The sequence below is a fragment of the Stegodyphus dumicola genome, chromosome X1, assembly GCF_044657685.1.
Source record: "Stegodyphus dumicola isolate Sdum_Otavi_A_Nest chromosome X1, ASM4465768v1".
In the NCBI taxonomy this organism is placed as follows: Eukaryota; Metazoa; Arthropoda; class Arachnida; order Araneae; family Eresidae; genus Stegodyphus; species Stegodyphus dumicola.
In genome coordinates, this window is record NC_140780.1 from 47135061 (window position 1) to 47153028 (window position 17968).

Here is a 17968-nt window from a genome sequence, read left to right on the forward strand (position 1 = left end):
AAGTAAAGAAAATTAAATGAATAATTGCATACGCTGCTTCACGCGTACGGCACTTACGCATACACATACGGTACTTTATGCGTACGGCGCTTACGCATACAGGCTTTTAAGGTATTATAGAAATAGATGCTGAAACAAATTTTATTAAGAAAAAACTAAATATGAAATTATGCGACTTAAAACTTCGATCTTACAGTTGTTATGTTCTGCGCGATTTTGTAAAGAAATAATTTCAAAATATTAGAAACTAATTTTAGACAGAATATTTATGAATTGCGCATATATTTTAACTTGTAAGTCATTTTTTATGTATGAATGAACAAACTTAGAAATAAAATGCAAGACTAATTTTTCAATAACATGCAAAATGTAGGTATGTAATTATTTCTGGTTTTTACCCTAACATTTATAAAAGTATTATTCTGAATTCTAGCAAGTTCTTTTTTTGAATGAAAACATCTTTGCCTAATTTTAATGCAAATACTTTATAACTATATCATCCGTTCCCGAAAAATATACGTCATGTAAGAAATGCAACTCATTTCATTTTCCCGGCATTATTAGAAATTTATTTTTGCTAATTAACTTTTTACCTAAGTAATTAAAATTCTAAGTAATTAAACTTTACTTAAGTAATTAAACTAAATTTCTTTTACTATTATTAGCAATTATTCATTTAATTTTATTTACAAATAGTATTAATTATTCAGCCACAGTATGTGCGTTCGAGTTACTGCAAATTTAATATCTCTGCAATAAGTATGTCATATCTAAAGAACTATGACGTAAGCGTTTATGGCAGGCATTAGCCTTTTTAGGCTTTGGCCACTAAGGCCAGAAACTGTGGTCAGGTACCTAACAGGCGCCACCGATACTTCCTATGAAGGAACAGGCAATCTTCTCCTGGATTCAAACGCGAGCCCTTCGGTACAACTGTCACAATTACTAACCACCTTTCCCGTCTGGGCGTCATGACTTAAGGGTAATAGAAGAACATTATGTAATGACAAAGCACTTTTTGTGCTTGCTTTCATCATGTTTTTCTATGATCAAATTCTGCTTTGAGATATAGTTTCAGAGAATCAATTTTAAGACACTCCTCAACTTTGCACATTTGTGTTAAAAATGACTTTTATATCTTAACTCCCATTATCGCGATATGCTGAACATGTTTAAATTTATATTAAAATCTAAATTATATGGAAAAATTTAAATGAAGCTGGACACTATCTCTAAATTTACACGGAATGAAAAAAAATCATGCACTGACGGGCCAGGATTTGACAAAGCACCTTTTTGTGCACGTTGTTGTGTCTCCTACGATGGATAGCCACAGATTGGCAGGACCCTAGAGCGTACTGTACTTTCATCATGTTGTTTCTATGTAGGTTTCATGATCAAATTCTGCTTTGAAATACAGTTTCAGAGAATCAGTTTTAACGCACTCCTCAACTTTGCACATTTTTGTTAAAAACGTCTTTTGCATCTTAACTCCCATTATCGCGATACGCTGAGCATATTTAAATTTATATTAAAATTTGAATGATATGGAAGAATTTGAATGAAGCTGGACAGTGTCCCTAAATTTACACGGAATGAAAAAAAAGTCACGCACTGAACGGGCTAGGATTGAGTTACATCTAGAGTAGCTACTTGTCCAAATAACATTGCTTTGAAATCAGTTTAAAATCCTAAATATCTATATACCATTTCAGATGCTGTAATAATCTATTATTCTGCCATAGTCTTTGCAATCTTTTATGAAATACAAAATTCCTATTTCTGATTGTAAAATGAACGTGAATATTTTTCAAGTATTACGGAATAACCGAAAACAATTTCGAATCATCCCCCCATTTAATCGAAACTGTGTTTTAAAATTTTTATATTACTTAAGAAGAGTGATGAGACTGGTGATAACCGTAAACAAAAAAAGATCAATAATGGACCCTGATCATCCTTTGTTTTTGAGCGACTCTCTTTAAAAAAAAAATCCATTGTAAAAGCAACCCACGCAAATTCTAGTTACGCGCTGCATGCTGACCGAGACCTTCGTTTTGTTGTTAAGTTCCGATAGCATAAGCATGGATGGAGAGCGCTACTTCGCCAAGTCTGGATATGAAACTGAAAAAAAATTCACCTGTCGCCACGGTTGGAACCTGACCCAAAGGCTGTTAAGAAGCTCTGGGCTTGCTTTGTCCTCATTGGACGACGCTTCATGACGTCGTGAAGAGGCATCTGCGCACGCGCGGCCTCCACACGCACGTTGTGTCTCCTCCGATGGATAGCCACAGATTGGCAGGACCCTAGAGCGTACTGGAGGTAAGTTCTATTTTTGGTTACTTGTCAGTTTCGCGAGCTCTCTTAGCTTCAAAAAACATTCCTCTGTTTTCAACTTTTTTTTGTTTTTTGGACGTTTAAGGTTTGTTTTCTAATACAGTATTTTGTGTTTTCGATAGTCCTTCATTTTTTTGATTTCATTAAGAATTTTATTTGAAAACAATTTATAACCAACCATGTGCATCACTACTATGTGTTGTTTACTTTTTGAGAAACTCTCATGTCTTCACGTTATGAGCCAACAAATGACGAATAAATACACTAGAGCGCTGCATGTGGTACGTGCAATGTTTTTATTTTTAATAGTTTGTTAGAGTCAAAATCTTAGAAGCATTAATTATTTAAAAAATTATTTTATATTTTTTAATTTTTTATTTATTTTTGCCGTGATTAAAAAATTCTATGTAATTTAAGGTTGGATACAGTTAATGAACTACGGTGCATATTAGTTATGATTTGTGCTCCATATTTTAAAGAATTACCTTGAATGTATTTAATTGAACTTTATTTCATTTTGAACTATTGCTTTGTAAAGTTTATATTTAGTTATTACTTAGGTTTCTGTTATCTTAAAATTTTTGCATGTCTTTTTTTTTAAATATCTTAGTCTGAAACATTTGTATGTTTTACATAGATGTTTACCTGACACCTCATCTCACTTATCATTGTTTTCGGAAACTTTTATTTATAAATTGAAATACAAAAAGCGAAAGTAACGTAGTGTGTCAGTGTTTTACACCATGGTGAAAGTAACTCTACGATCGGTATGTTCAGTATTCTACAGAATGAGTCGTATTTGTCTTGATTAAATTTATTTTATTCTGAATTGACGCTTAGATATATAAGCTTTGTTTAGTTTTAAATTTTCATTAATACGTCACAAAATTTAATGAATTATTTAAATTATTATCTTCTTTGTTCATTTTTAAATTTATTCAAAAAGGCAGATTATTTTTGGTGTTAATCTTATTTATTTCCATGCTTAAATCATGGTATAAATTTGTGAGATTATAGGTGTATATTTTAAACTTTGTGTGCTTCATCATTTATATTATTTCATTTTTGGGAAGTAAATAATGTTCTCCACCCCCCCCCCACAAACCCTATTCCAAATTTTTTCGAGGATATTGTGTCTGTTTACGGAAAATGATGAAAAGAAAAAAATGTTGACTTAGAACGCAGAAACTGGATTAGTTCGTCATTAACAACAGATGCATACTTCATTTTCTTAATATTTTTTCTTTGCATCTTATGATAACTGCAACCGTATTTGACTTGATTAGTTAATACTTATATAAGACATTCCATAAGATAATACTTTCACCATTTATCAAAATGAGAACGACGATTAAGAGTTTATTTTTTTCTTATTTGTTATTTGATTAAAATATTTTTTGCAGTTGAATAAATTAAGACGAACATAACGTTTTATTATGCAACTTTATTATTCTGTGATAAAGTATGATTATTTTACTCTACTTATTTTGCGTCTTAAATTAAATCTTAAAATAATTTTTAATTGCGTTTTCTCATACATGTGTTCACTTATGTGCTTTTATATTTTTGTCTATTTTGTAAAGTCAAAAAGGCTATATTTGATAACTTTGTCGTAAAGTTTTCCGCTGAATGCAATATTAATTTTTAAAAAAATGCATAAAGACTTTTCTTAGTCACACCAGTGGCACAGAATAGCAATTGTCAAAGTTGTCTTTATTTGTTTTATTTTTTATTCATTTACTATTTATTTATTTTTCATTTATTTTTTAAATCGTGCATAATTTTCTTTGCTTAATTCGGTTTTCACCTTAAAATTCCATTAAATTCATAACAACTCTGTCTCAGTGCAGAGGTGTCTTGAATGACGGCAAATAATTTTTTATTATTATTTTTTTTTCCCTTTCTTTCTTTCCTTTTTTTTTTTTTTTTTTTCCCCACTCGGAGTCTGCGTTTCACGTTCCGGCATTGCGGGGAGAGTGCCCCTGTAAATTGGTCTCTGCCGCAATCCCCTGAGTTTTGCTGTGATAACAAAATACTTCCGGAAGTCTTCCATTTAAAAGCTCATGAGGCATTGCGTCCACTGCCACATTGTGACTGCAATGTTTGTGTTTCATGAAAAGTTGTACATTTCTCTAGCATACAGGCGGAGTATTTATTTGATAAACGATTTAATTTAAATTCTGCGATCTGATTCAATTAAAAAAATAAGAAAAAAATTACGCTGTGCAGATGAACATTGAGCTTTTTTAATACTGTGGAAAGATCAGTTATATGCAGTAAACTTCAAATGAAATTTTTTGAAACATCAATATTTACTTAATTCGAAATTAAGCTGATAAAAACGAATGTAGTTTTAAATGAAATCCTATTTCCAACCTTTTGAGTGTCTCTCCATAAAAATTAAAATTTCTATTTATACCGAACATTTACATGTATATTGTTTTTCTTTATCATAATGATAGATAATACAAAATATATAATCATAATAGTGTTTTTATTTTCTCCCATTATTTTTAAAGCGTTTCAAGCTTTTTATTTCCTGCTACTAATTAAGAAATCACTCGAGAGTTCAGAAAAAGAAGTGTAATTCCGTGCTTCCTTATTTTGTTACTTATCGTATCATTTATTTCAGTAACATGTACCGTAACATCTAACTGTGAGCTAGAAATTCAAATTAAATACAGATCATTCGCATTAAATATAATTGCTTTCATTATTCTAACCATTATTTCCCCCAACTCTTTCAATATTATTCTTTTATCAACTTCCGTTAATTTTTAGAGAATAACGGCAGATACTATTAGGCTCAGCATAAAATTGGTCCTCGCCGGGATTTAAATCACGGTTGTTTCAGCTGCTAGCTGGGTATGATAACCACTTACATCACGAATGCAAGCACGGGGAAATGCGATGATTCCTCACAGGCTAAGGTCAGTGGGTTTACAGTCCTGAAATTTTCTGCTCGTTAACAATTCCTGGACATTAGCAAAAGATAGGCATAATGTTTAATATTCAGGCATGATTTTTAATATTTTTACGCATTGCTGAATTCTTTCATGAACGAAGCTAAGCACTTGGGTCATTTGTAATTTTCCCGCACCATATTTCAAATAAACTCTGAAATAATATTTTTTTTTTTTTTTTTGGTTAAGGCAAAAAGTTTTCTAATGCTAATCAAACTGAATTATTTCAATTTCAGACTGATTCAAGTTTTTTTTCTTAACACTTTTTTAACTTTATTTATTAATATTTTAAATAAATTACATTTTAATATTTTTATTAATAATTATACTTTTGTAAGCGAAATTTTCTAGTTCATGGATTTTTTTGTTATTAATTTCTGATTTATTGTTTTACAATATTAGTAATAATTTTGACTGTTTTATTAATCAGATTGATTACTTAAGCTAATGAACTTCAAAGCAGTTCTTTGAAACTAAAAATTTATTTGAAAAAAATTGCTCGATCGCTGTTACAGTGTCATAATATTGCTTAGTTTTCGAAGCTAAAAAAGCTTGCAGCCTCTTTTAAATTTAGCAATGTGTATGACTCTTTCTCCCATATGAGAAGAAATTTATTTATTGACTTTTATCTTGTGATTTTAATTGATATTATTCATATTAATTGAAGAACTTTGTAACCTTCTTTTGCTTACATGAATGTTATTTAAGTTAATAATTAATAACCTAACGATTGACAAGTTTCATGAACTATATTCATTGCTTATAAGATAGGCGCAGAAATGCTTGTATTACGTATCTACTATTTACCAAATGTAACTTACACAGAGTTAAAAAAAAAAAAAATGTAGTTTTCTTTCCACCATTCTCTTTCAGTTCCTTCAAAATTTTAATTGTTGGATAACGTCCATGCTAATGTCACATGATAGTACCATGCTATTATTTTATATCACGTGACGCTAAGAGTGAATGCAACATCGTATTACAATACTTTATGTTTGCGGTTTTGGGAATATTACCCATGATTATGTTTTCTTGTACAGAAACACTTATTTTTTTAATCACCTTAAAGAGTTTTCTGCAAAAGATACCATTTTTATACTCTTTTAGAGTAAATTCAATAATTTTTAAAAGTTCCTTATTACAAACATCGGGGTGAATGACATTTATTCTCCCCATCCTCTCCCACGCACCCATTGAACTCACTGAGACCTAACACGTAAAATAAAATTAATTGATAAAAAATGCAGCTGGCTGCGAATGAGCTTCTAATTTTAATGTGTAATCAAGCATAAAAGGAGAACGTGAGAAATTAGGAAAAATGAATTTTAGAGAGTAAGGAAAACAGAATATAAATCACTTTTTATTCATAAACCCGTATCCTCCATCTTTCTGTTTTCTCGCAAATGCTCCAGATTCATTATATTCTTAGACAAGAAAATATTAACAAAAATAGTAGGAAATATATAGAACGCTGCAAGGAGGCTGTCATAATTTATAATAAAATGCTTAATGTAATGTCTGAACGTTCAACAATTACTTAATATCTTCAAAATTTACGAAAATTTTCCTTTGTGTGTGTTTTAATGGCTTATTAATGTTTCATGTTTAAAGAATATTTAAGTTGGGACCTATAAAGACATACTTAACATGTTAATTACAATTAATTCTAAGTGGCATAAGTGATTCTCTTTATTATAAATCTAAACTGACTATTAAATACGCTTGAAATTAACACACTCAAACCAACTGGTTGGTACGAGGGGAAAAAAAAAAATTTCGGGAAGTGGAAACTATCTTGTGTAGTTTCCTGTAAGAAAGAAATGATGCGTAGTTCTTTTAATTTGTTTAGTTGAATTTGTTAATTTAGCATTCTGAAATTTGACTGACTGAGGGTGTAAAAGTATATATAATTTTCGATGTTATAGATTACAAATTAGTTACCCTAGAATAGATAAAGAACTTAATAACTTATAATCCTCAATCGATTAATTTAAAATTTTATAGTTTTATATTCCGTTTATTATGATTGATTTCAAAATGAAAATTATTTTAATAAAACACGTTTCAGCCTTCAATAGCTTTTTTAAATCGCGTGCGAAAAATATACTGATCCATTCAATTCCCTTACTCAGCTGGCTACAGAGCCATCTATTGGGCGCCTTGGAAAACAAACGGAAGTTAGCAGAAACTCTTAATTTCTTGTTTGTTACAAACTTCGATAAATTTCTTTCCTCATAATTTCTATTAATAATATAACCTTTATATAAAATTGATGAATTTAAGATAATATAATGGTGTTTAACCATCTTAAATATAATGACTAAATTAAAACTGATGAATTAAACGTAACACATATTTATTTCTATTTAAACATAAGGGATGTATGAAGAGATGTACGCCGAAATCAAATATAAAATAATTATTAAAGTACGTTTTTTGTTTTATATAAAGGTTATATTAACGAGGTAATGCAAAAACTAATTTTTATCCATTTCATAGGTAGGATTTGTTTTTTAATGTATCAAAATGTTTATACATATATTTTATTAAGAATTGTAAAGCAGTTTTCTCTCTTAAAACGTTGAAGTCCTTAAAATTCATTTTTACAAAAATGTTTCCTAGTAAACTCAAAATTTACCGTATTTGCTAAACTGCTGTTTCAAGAATTCTTGATTTCAAAATCGTAATTAAGAAATTAAAGTTTTGCATTTTTGGAGGAAAAATAAATAAATGAAGCACTTTTTCCCCCTCGTTTGTGTTTTTTCCTCATTGCTTTTTATACTGTAAATACTGATTAACTCATTATGCATTGTAAGCAGTCGTTTTTGTTTTTATTTACGTATACTCGCGTTCATCTTTAATTTCTAGACCCAAGCATGGGAAGTGAAATAAAATGTTACTGATAACATAAAATTATCAATTGTGAAAATTTTCCTAATTAATAAGTATTTTAGATCCAAAAAATCGGAATTCCATAAAACAGAATTTTTTAAAATTTTTATTTGAAATCTCATCCTTCTTCATACTTATTCAAAACGTGTAACTGTTTTACAGTTGCTGCTTAAAACAGTTTCAAAACATCAGACACACAAAATCAAGACAGTGATTTCGAAATCAAATGACTGTCGTGATTGTATCATTTAATATTCGACTTCTTTTGAGGTTATTAATTTTCTTTAGCGTTGCTTATATTTTTCTTGCAATAGAATATTAATATTTAAAGTTCAAAAATCTGTCATTTTATTGGTGCGTATGCCTGACTATCATAAATTAATAATTTCTTTTTTTCGTGTTTATCTCTAATTGCAGACAATATAATTTAATCATAAATGAATTCTGAAATTAATGACGAGAAAAGTGCTCATGTCTTGATAATACCCTACCTCCCAGTTATTGTTTTATATTATATACATACATCCTGTTGTTGTCTGAAAAAATTTTACTATTGCTGGGAGGGAAACTAACATAACTGAGCTTTCACTTGCTGTAAAATTAAATACTTCTTCACAGTCTAATTAACCAGCCAATTAAAATTCCAGAAGACACTTACAGTCTTCATTACTGTATTATTAATTGTTTATTTTTTAAGTTGGCATTTTAAGTTTGAAACTCAGGAATACAGTAGTTCGTTATATAATAAGGTTAAAAATCGGTATAATCCTAATGCTGCATTTTATTGATAATTCTTGCTTTTACATTATTGATGGGAAAATAATATTCATTTCTGCTTCGTTCAGATTGCAATAACTGATTTATCCATGATTACAGTTTCGTTTCATTCAGAATTTAATATTTACTCTGAATCAGGTATTTTTTTTTATTTTTTATTTTTTATTATTATTATTATTATTATTATTTTTTTTTTTTTTTAATTTCTGAGAATTGTTTCTGTTTGGGTTATCTGTGAATGTCTTCTAATTTGTATTTTTATATACGCACAGTGAAATGCTAAAGTTCATAAACAGTTTTCCTGAAAAATAGCTGTTTACCTTTGAGAAGTATAAAACCAAATTTCGAATATTCCTTACCGTTATGATTGACAACTTTATTAATTACATAATCATTTGCTGTTGATTATGTAGAAAGCAAGTGTAGTTCATCTATGATATATAATATAATGTAAATAATTTACAAAAATATTTCTTCCATAGCAGTATAGGGCAGGTCGAGTTCCTGTTAATACATGTTAAAAAACAAATTAAGCGGTTTCATTTGAATTTATCTTAAAGCGCATCCTGTGCAAAACCCTAATAAGTCTTCAAAGTAATTAAATAGCAGCAGACTAAAACTAGATAATCTCAAGCAACACTGGCAAAATGATTAAATGTCTTCTGAATTATATGTCTTAAATTTCGAGGATATTTTCGGATAATAACAGTGCTAACAGGGTGTAACTGCAAGATTCCCTTATGAAAACCACTTACAAGTAGCTGGCATTTCTCTGTAGCATTTCGATGAAAATGGCTTCTACTCATCTTATTCGAAATTTAGTATGTCAACGAAAATATAATTTAATTTGGACAGTTTTCATAAGGCTTCAGATGAGGGGACTGCATGCAAGATGACTTAGCATGCATTACATTGTTTACTGAACAGAGACGAGAATGTGCCTACAAACGGGTTGAGCAGTACTCGACCCCCCCCCCCCCAGAGTGAGACGATGTTTTCTTTACAGATGAAGTCCCTTTCCCTTTGCTAACCAATTTCTGAAGAATAAGTACCTAGGTATAACATAAGGCCTCCGTATCTTTCTTGTAAAGCTATTGGAAGTGCATATTCATTCATGTACCTTGTATAAAGGTTAGTGGTTAATGTGAATAACAGATGACCACATTTCATATGCGTGGAAGATACACTCTACCAGAAGCTTCTGCCGATATTTGCAGTGGTGATAATGGCAGCATTAGATATAACCTGCATGCCAACTGGAACAATATTTAATAAAATGAAAATTTTCTGCTGCATGCATTAGGTAAGGTCATTTCTTTACTTGACATGATCTTAACTAATCATGAAATGATCTTACCTAAGTTAACATTACTGCGATGCTTTCAGGAATTCCATTTGCAGTTCATAGGGAATCTATGGTGGAAAAGTTAATGACCTTCACAAATTTATGCTACTCGCCTTTACTGTATAGGGACATAAGTGAATTCTGTTTCCGTGAAACCATTGTACTTTGTTACTTCGTTAGTTTAATCCTTTTATTTCTGTGACGTTCAGATGATGATTTGTATTCAGTTATTGCCTTTATCATTTATTCTTTACTTTCTTATAATGTTTTACTCAATCTATACTTCGTATGTATATAATTTGCTAAAATTCAACAATTAGTGTAAAGTAATCGATATTTATATATTGCAATTTTAGTTTCAGGCGAAAAGTTAATGTTCACATCCTAAGGAATAATTTTGCATAACCATGGACAGAAATAGGCATTCACAATTTATTTCAATAACTACTCTTCGATTCATGTTACCCTTTTCTTATGTGTATCTAGCTTGACAAATATATTAATAGTGCGAATGACTTTTCTCCTTCCCCCCCCCAAGTGTGCATGTGCACTAAACAAATACGCTTATTGAATTTTTTAGTCTTCAACTTTGCCATATCCATATATCTTGAAAATATGAAAATCACTTTTCTTATATATAAAATTGCTTCAGTTAAGAGCAATGGGTGACTACTACAATTTTTTATCAGAATTTTAAAATTAAGAGACTTGTTTATATAAGGAGTAAATTTTTACTCTTTTCTCTTATTGAATACATATTTCTTTATATACCATTTCCCGTCTGATTATAACATAGACCAATTGTTTCGAAGCTTTAGATTTTGAGTTGAATTGGAAAAAAAAATAGAGATTTCCTAACCACATCCAAAAAATATAAAAATGAATGTATATAAAAAAATTTAGAATATAGTATAACTATTAAACTACATGGAAGTACTTTAAATAATTTTAATTTAGTGTTAAATGTCATAAGCGAATTTTTTAACTTTGTTATACATTCTTTATCAGATAGGAAATATATATATATATATATATATATATATATATATAAATCTTCCAATAAAAATAGTTAAAAATAATTATTTAAATAAATTAATGTCGAGAACAAAAATTTAAAAAAATAATAATAATTTAATTGCCTTTTTTCGTCATCGAACCTATAAATTCATATTCCTGAGTAAGTGTCTACACATGTAACATCAGATTCCATATTCTTGCATGCAACATTAAAAACTCAGGAATCATATAATTTAAATTTTCTCATTTAACGTAAATATTGCTCCCCTGCTCTTTTTTCATTCTGCCAGTCATCAGTAAAATAATTCTTTATTATTAATATGAAGTCAAATTTTATTTAGTTGAAATATGATCTGAAAAGATATTCTTTATGTACAAGGGATATTTCGAAAGCTCTAGGAATTTAGATATAAGTTTTTTATTTCTTCAGTTTTCAATGCAGTGTTTCAGCCCATTTAATTGAATACACTTATCCCAACAAAAAATTAATTTTTTTAAACCGTTCTCAAAGAACCTTTCCGGTTCTCCTCAATCCACCCATCTATGGCAATATTAAATTCTCAAATCGAACATCTCATAAAAACTTTTTCAAACGAATACTCCTCGCAGACGTTGAACAATTTCTGAAGTTTTCATAAATTCTTTTCACAAAAAGAAAATGATTGCTCTTCGCCGCAAATCTGTGCTACAAAAATGCGTATGTGCCAGTCAAACAACTGAATCGGAGTAAGCAGTACTGTACGTTATAGCTGCATAAACATGTCAAGGCTTGTCTATGGCCGCCAGCGTTGTGTACAAGCTCTAGAAACTGAACTAGAACTCAATTCCTAGAACTTTCGAAACTCCTTACGTATAATGCGAAATCCTGTGGTACACACTGTCTACTGCTTGGCTTTCGCTGAGCACACAAAAAACGAGTGGTGGCAAAATTTGCGTGTATTTATGCGAAGAAAATGTATATGTGCCCATACACAGGTATGCTCATATACACTGGTATGAAACGTAAGTATATGCAGTATGTTATATAAAAGAGTAACTGATAAATATAATTTCAGGTAAATAAAAATAATTCTTAAATAAAATTGGTTTTTAAAAATAATTACGATGAAATCATTACGTAACAAATATGTGAGTGCTTTGGTGTTTTTTACTGATTGGCGATAATATCTTAAACCTGTTTTATCGTAATTTTAAGGTAGCGTAATTTTTATGAGAAAAGTTTGAGAGCTATCGAATTCTTCTTAGTAGGTCAAGGAATGTGACTCTTCTTCTCGCTCCCCGTGAGCTTGACCCTCACTAATAAAGCCGTGGAAAATTTCGTAATAGTGAGTCAGTGACCTAAGCAATGGCGAAACAATCGGCTATCGCTGTGGACGTCCAACACTGATGCGTCGGAGGGGTGAGAATGTGAATCGTAACAACTGTAAGGGGAACTGAGACGGAGAGAAACGGTGCTCCATTTTTGGTCCGCTAAGTTCTTTTACCTTCGTCACGTGCGAGTTCTTCTCTTGTAGGTCAATGTTTCGCCGAAGATGCCTTCGAGTAACGTAAAACTTTTTCCTCCTACTCCGGTTAAGGATTCAGGGCGAAAATACATTTATCGAAAGTTGACTACGGGCATTATTATTTGATGCCTTGCCTTTCTATTTATTAGGCAGTGAAATGGCCGCTTGCTTGAATTCGGAAGCGATCGTTGATTACTTTCCAAAGGTTGTTTTCTCTCTTTGATTTCCTTTCCTGCTCTACAGCAACTCCTGTTTTTAGTTTCTCTATTCCTTTGGTACTTTATTTTTTACTTCCTGCTTTCTAGCTGCCTCTCAATTTTGCATTAGTGCTCTTCTTTTGCATCGGGTTTTCTTTCTTCTTCATTACTTCTTTTCTCTTTTTGTTTTCTTAGAAGGCAATTATGCTGGTTTAGTAGCAAATATCTGGCATATAATAAGATATTTTCTCAACTACTATGCTGTTATATGATGTCATTTAATAGCTTTATTTATACGTGATTTTATTTTTTTTTAATGAAGAATTGGTATATACGCTAAAAGATTCTTTAATAATGATTACGAAAGTCGGATGTTAAATATTATATTCATTTGCATTTAATGTATGTATGCTTAACTAGTATCTTACGTTAGAAATGCAAAATGCATTCCCTCCATTAATTGTACATACAGGAAATGGTTATTTTATATCTTGGCCGTTATTATTTTGGACTTTATAGGATTTTAGCTTTCAAAATACAGCGCAGTTTTTATTTATGAAAATGGGCTACCATTTATATTACATCTAATTTTTGGATTCATACAAACGCAATAAAATTCGTAAGATTATTTCTTATAAAAATATATATCCTAGTTTATACTACATAGAAGATGTTACAATGATGTTTTCAAGTTCCAGAATAACCTTTAAAAAATCATGAAGATTTTTGAATTAAAGTCGGTCCACTTGAATATTTTTAGTTAAGTTGAGTTATTACTTAGAAATATTTGAAAAGAGTCGTTTGAAGTGAACAGACAGCTTAGTTGAGTCCGTCCATTACTTCTGAAAGATTAATTCTGTTAATAGCGCACGAGAAATTTAAATCCTTTAAATGTATGAATCCATTTACTGCATATGTGGGTTATAAATCCTTTAATGGTATGAAAATAGCATCAGAGATTTTCTATAGGCAGATCTGAAAAGACAATTTCGTTAGTGTTCTGCAGACGTGCTAAACGAACTCACTAATGATGATTAATGAAAACCATTAGCAGGCATGCGAAGTTGAATTACAGCCATTAGTTTCAAATTTTTGAAATTAATCCATTAATTACAGTTATACAATCGAGAGTTTGCCTAACATAAAAACTTTTCTAATTATTTTCTCTACAATATTTCGTTGTAGTTTTGATTTTTCCTATAGTTTATATTAATTTATTCGCATGCATTTATGTTTATTGATAGTATCAGATATCTTAAGATAAACAAAAAATCGTCATAAATGTTGATTTTTTTCTTATAAGCTATTTTTAAAAGTCAAGCACAATGAATAAAAGTTATCGGTTGTTCCACTCCTTTATTTTCTTACTCCATGCGGATTTTTCTTGTTAACAAAACTTGAATTGATCTTGAATTATTAGCCCAAAGGGTGTTAGCCTAAAAGAGCTATTAATTTCGTTTTGGCATTTTGCGTTAAAAACTTTAAATGTCGGTTCACTTTTCAAACTGTTGCCACCAAATATTACAGCCCTGTATTATAGTTAAAGAAATTAAATAATGAAGAATCTGCATAAATGTATGTATGTTTCTCTCACTGTGATAAAACGACGGTACCTAGAGCCATCAAATTTTGAATAACGTCCGTTTCCACCAGAATATGGACATCTGGATGCTCAAATTTGGAATTAGTTTTATTACCTGTTTCATATTTTGTAACATTTTAATGAATTGTTGATTAACAAACTCAACGATTTCAAAGCGAGCAATGGCAACACTGTACAGAAAAAAAAAATTATCTCCAGCGCGCAAGACTGTGTATCGAAAATTCTAAAGATATGCTCATTTTAAAATTATTTTGCGATATTGCTGTTGAACTGAATTTTATGGTGCGAAGAATATGATATTTAATAAATAAAAGTAACACACAAAACGTCAAAAAACGGCCCTTTGGGCGTAATGTAAAATTTGAAGGCTTTCAGATTATCTGAAAGCTCTCAGATTTTTTAAATTTTATTTTAATATAATTTCCGAATATTAAAATCCAATTCAAATGGGACTTTTGGATCTATCTTGCAATTTTAGCAGTGCTAACAGGAGGATTATAGATTTAACTACTGCACGTCTACTTCGCCTGATTGTCAGTGTAGCATTCTCATAAACAGTTAGAGAAAGGAAAGAATGCGTGAATAAATTGAAATTAGCGTGTGAAAATAAAAGATTCTTTCATTTTCTTGGAACTAGATACTAACGCACTTGTCTATTTTATGCAGATGCAGATTAGATGTATCATATGCTAGTTTCTGCTTGCATCACCTTGATCTATACTAAATTCGGACATTTTCCAACCCGTAAATTGCACGCGCATAAATTTTAAATTCAAATGGTCTGTATAATTTCAGAAATACGACACAGTATTTTATTTTAGAGAATGTTTATTGTACTACAAAATTTACTCCCGCAGATCTACGCAGAAGTCCTGAAGTAGTGTTTTGCTGCGCATACATAAGTATTCAATGATCATTAAAGTGGACAGACCATATTATCACACTTATGTCTCTTCTTCTGACAACATCAGTGATAAATTTTCTTTTTATATTCCATAACGTTAATAATTTATTTTAACCATAAGTAGCAAAAAACGGGGTTTTGCATTTGAATAAATCTACATATTAACAGTGCTAGAAATTTCAAAAAAAATTTCCAAAATTTTAAATGTAAATTTTAAAATACTAAAATTCATTCAGCTATTTTGGTTTTCTTCTTATTTTTCAACTAAATGGAATCAGATACCATTTATTCGAAGTCCAATGAATCATTAAACATCGTTCTGCATAAGCCACTTGCTTAATTTTAGCCAAACCATATTGGGGGCTCAAGTCACGTTTCTCGGTTTCTGATTCGTTATTCTTCCGGGGCTTACCTAAGCCCTTGTTTAAGTGAGTTTGCAAAGACTTAGGCTGCAGATGGGACTAGAACGCCTTCCTTTACCGCTTACAAGCTGCTTACTGAGTTATCTGAAGCAGACAAATGGCTCAGATATAACTATGGATAAAACTCGAAACTGTGACTCTGGCAGCCTGGCTTTTTGACATCAGAGCTTTAACTGCGCAGTCTTATTGGATCTTTTTTTTTTTTTTTTTTTGCAGTTTCCTTTTGTTTGTGTGTAAGGGTCCTAGAAAGGGCTGGGACAGTGTGGAGGAGAACCTAGCCGTTCGAGGATTCTATTTTGATTCAGCAACATTGTAAAGGTATTGCTTGCCATTTTTGGAAATTTTTGCTCACGGAGAAGGGAAGTTATGAGTTCAAATCCTAACGGAGCTCAGATCTTTAAATTTCCAGCTGTTCTTAGTTTCGGGTCTGAAGCATTTAAATCTGTTATAATTATATACAATGTAAGTGGTTCTGAGAAATAAATGTTTACTGTTCATAAGTTCATGACATAGTGCTTATTTACACAGTAAAAGTAATTTCTTTATAAATACAAATATATTTCTAAATTAAAAAATCGCATTAAGCAAATAATTATTAGAAGAATCCAAGTAAAGAAGTTATTTGCTAGTAAAAATGGGACCGAAAAAAAATTTAATTCCTTATCAGCAACTATACTATAAAATTCAAAACTTTTAGTGCGAAATTTATGCTAAATATAAATCTTAAAAGCATCTTGTTAAATATTTGCGTACAAAATTTATACTGTGTTGATATTAAAATACAGTAGCATCGCAATTATCAGATTTTGAGTTATCCAATGTAGTATGAAAACTAGTTAAGTTATGAAAAAGTTATTATTATTATTGCCTTTGTATTGCATATATCATTGGATATACATTGTCCGTATCGCTTTCAAGTGAGTCACGTGTCACGGTTCTTTGAACAGCAGCCCTGCCTGTTGCCTTGACCGTGACACTAGGTTTTTTGGCTGAGCAATTTACTCGAATTTAGAGTCCGTATTATCACTTCTTTTAAGAGCTGTCCTACTATATAATTTATACTGTAAAAGTTTTATACATTGCACTATTTGCTGCGTCTTTATTTTCTAATGAAATAATTTTCCTATTATAGGTTATAGGTGGTATAAAGAGATATAACTGTTTTCTGACTTATATAATAATTATGGCTATTGTATAATAATTAAGGCTCACGTCTAATAAAGTCCTTCTTTTTATTGAGTTGGATTTTATTAACCCGCTTTCGGTAGTTCCGTATGATAATAACATTCTCGACCACTATTCAGTCCCCTTATGTCGCATAAAGACTTTTATTAGATTATTAATATTTAGAAATATTATTACTTGCCACTTATTAAGAATTAATTTTTGTTTAGAAAATTATTAGGAATTTAATTCATCTAGTTTTAATGATTAAGTCCTACATTCTTATATCAGTATATTCCGCTTTAATTCTGCTGTATAAATTACATTTGTGAAAATGCTTGTTTTTTGACATCAAACATAACCTAAATGCGTTAAAAAGAAGCTGAAGATCATTGTGCTCACTTCTTCAGAATGGGAGGAGTACGAAATGGTGCATCAGAAACCGGTTTTTTTTTTTTTTAAACTTTTGAGATCGTCCCAGCTAAAACTGAATACGATTGGTAATGTTTCTGTGTTCAGGTCAGCTGTTCTAATTCCGTCTGCATGGCGATATTATCCAAAAAAAAAAAAAAAAAAATATCAAAGTTAGATCAACCGAAAGCACTCCTCCCCCACTACCTCGCTCTTTAGTTTTATTTATCCCGTTACTAATGAAACAGTTCCAGCTGCCATAGAGAATCAGACAACGAAAGTTACACTCTCTGATTTTTGTTCTTTTTTCTTCCTCTTTCATCCTTCTATTCAATGGCATTTTCAACGGTCTGTCGATTTCCTTTGCGCCGAATGGTGAAAGAAACAAAAATGTTTATAATCTTAAGCTAAATATGGCTTACAGCACAGTT

The 17968-nt window shown here is 30.6% G+C and overlaps 1 protein-coding gene across 10 annotated transcripts in view; it reads left to right on the plus strand.

The window, feature by feature from the left end:
* LOC118205332 (myocyte-specific enhancer factor 2C-like) overlaps nucleotides 1-17968 on the plus strand; it is a 523715-nt gene that overhangs the window by 419412 nt on the left and 86335 nt on the right. Inside the window, exon 1 of one of the 10 annotated variants that reach the window (XM_085807881.1) lies at nucleotides 2181-2322. The exons of the other annotated variants lie outside the window; for them this stretch is intronic. The gene's annotated coding sequence lies outside the window, so the exon portion shown is untranslated. Of the gene's footprint in view, nucleotides 1-2180; nucleotides 2323-17968 lie in introns of those variants that run through there. 10 annotated transcript variants of the gene reach the window in all.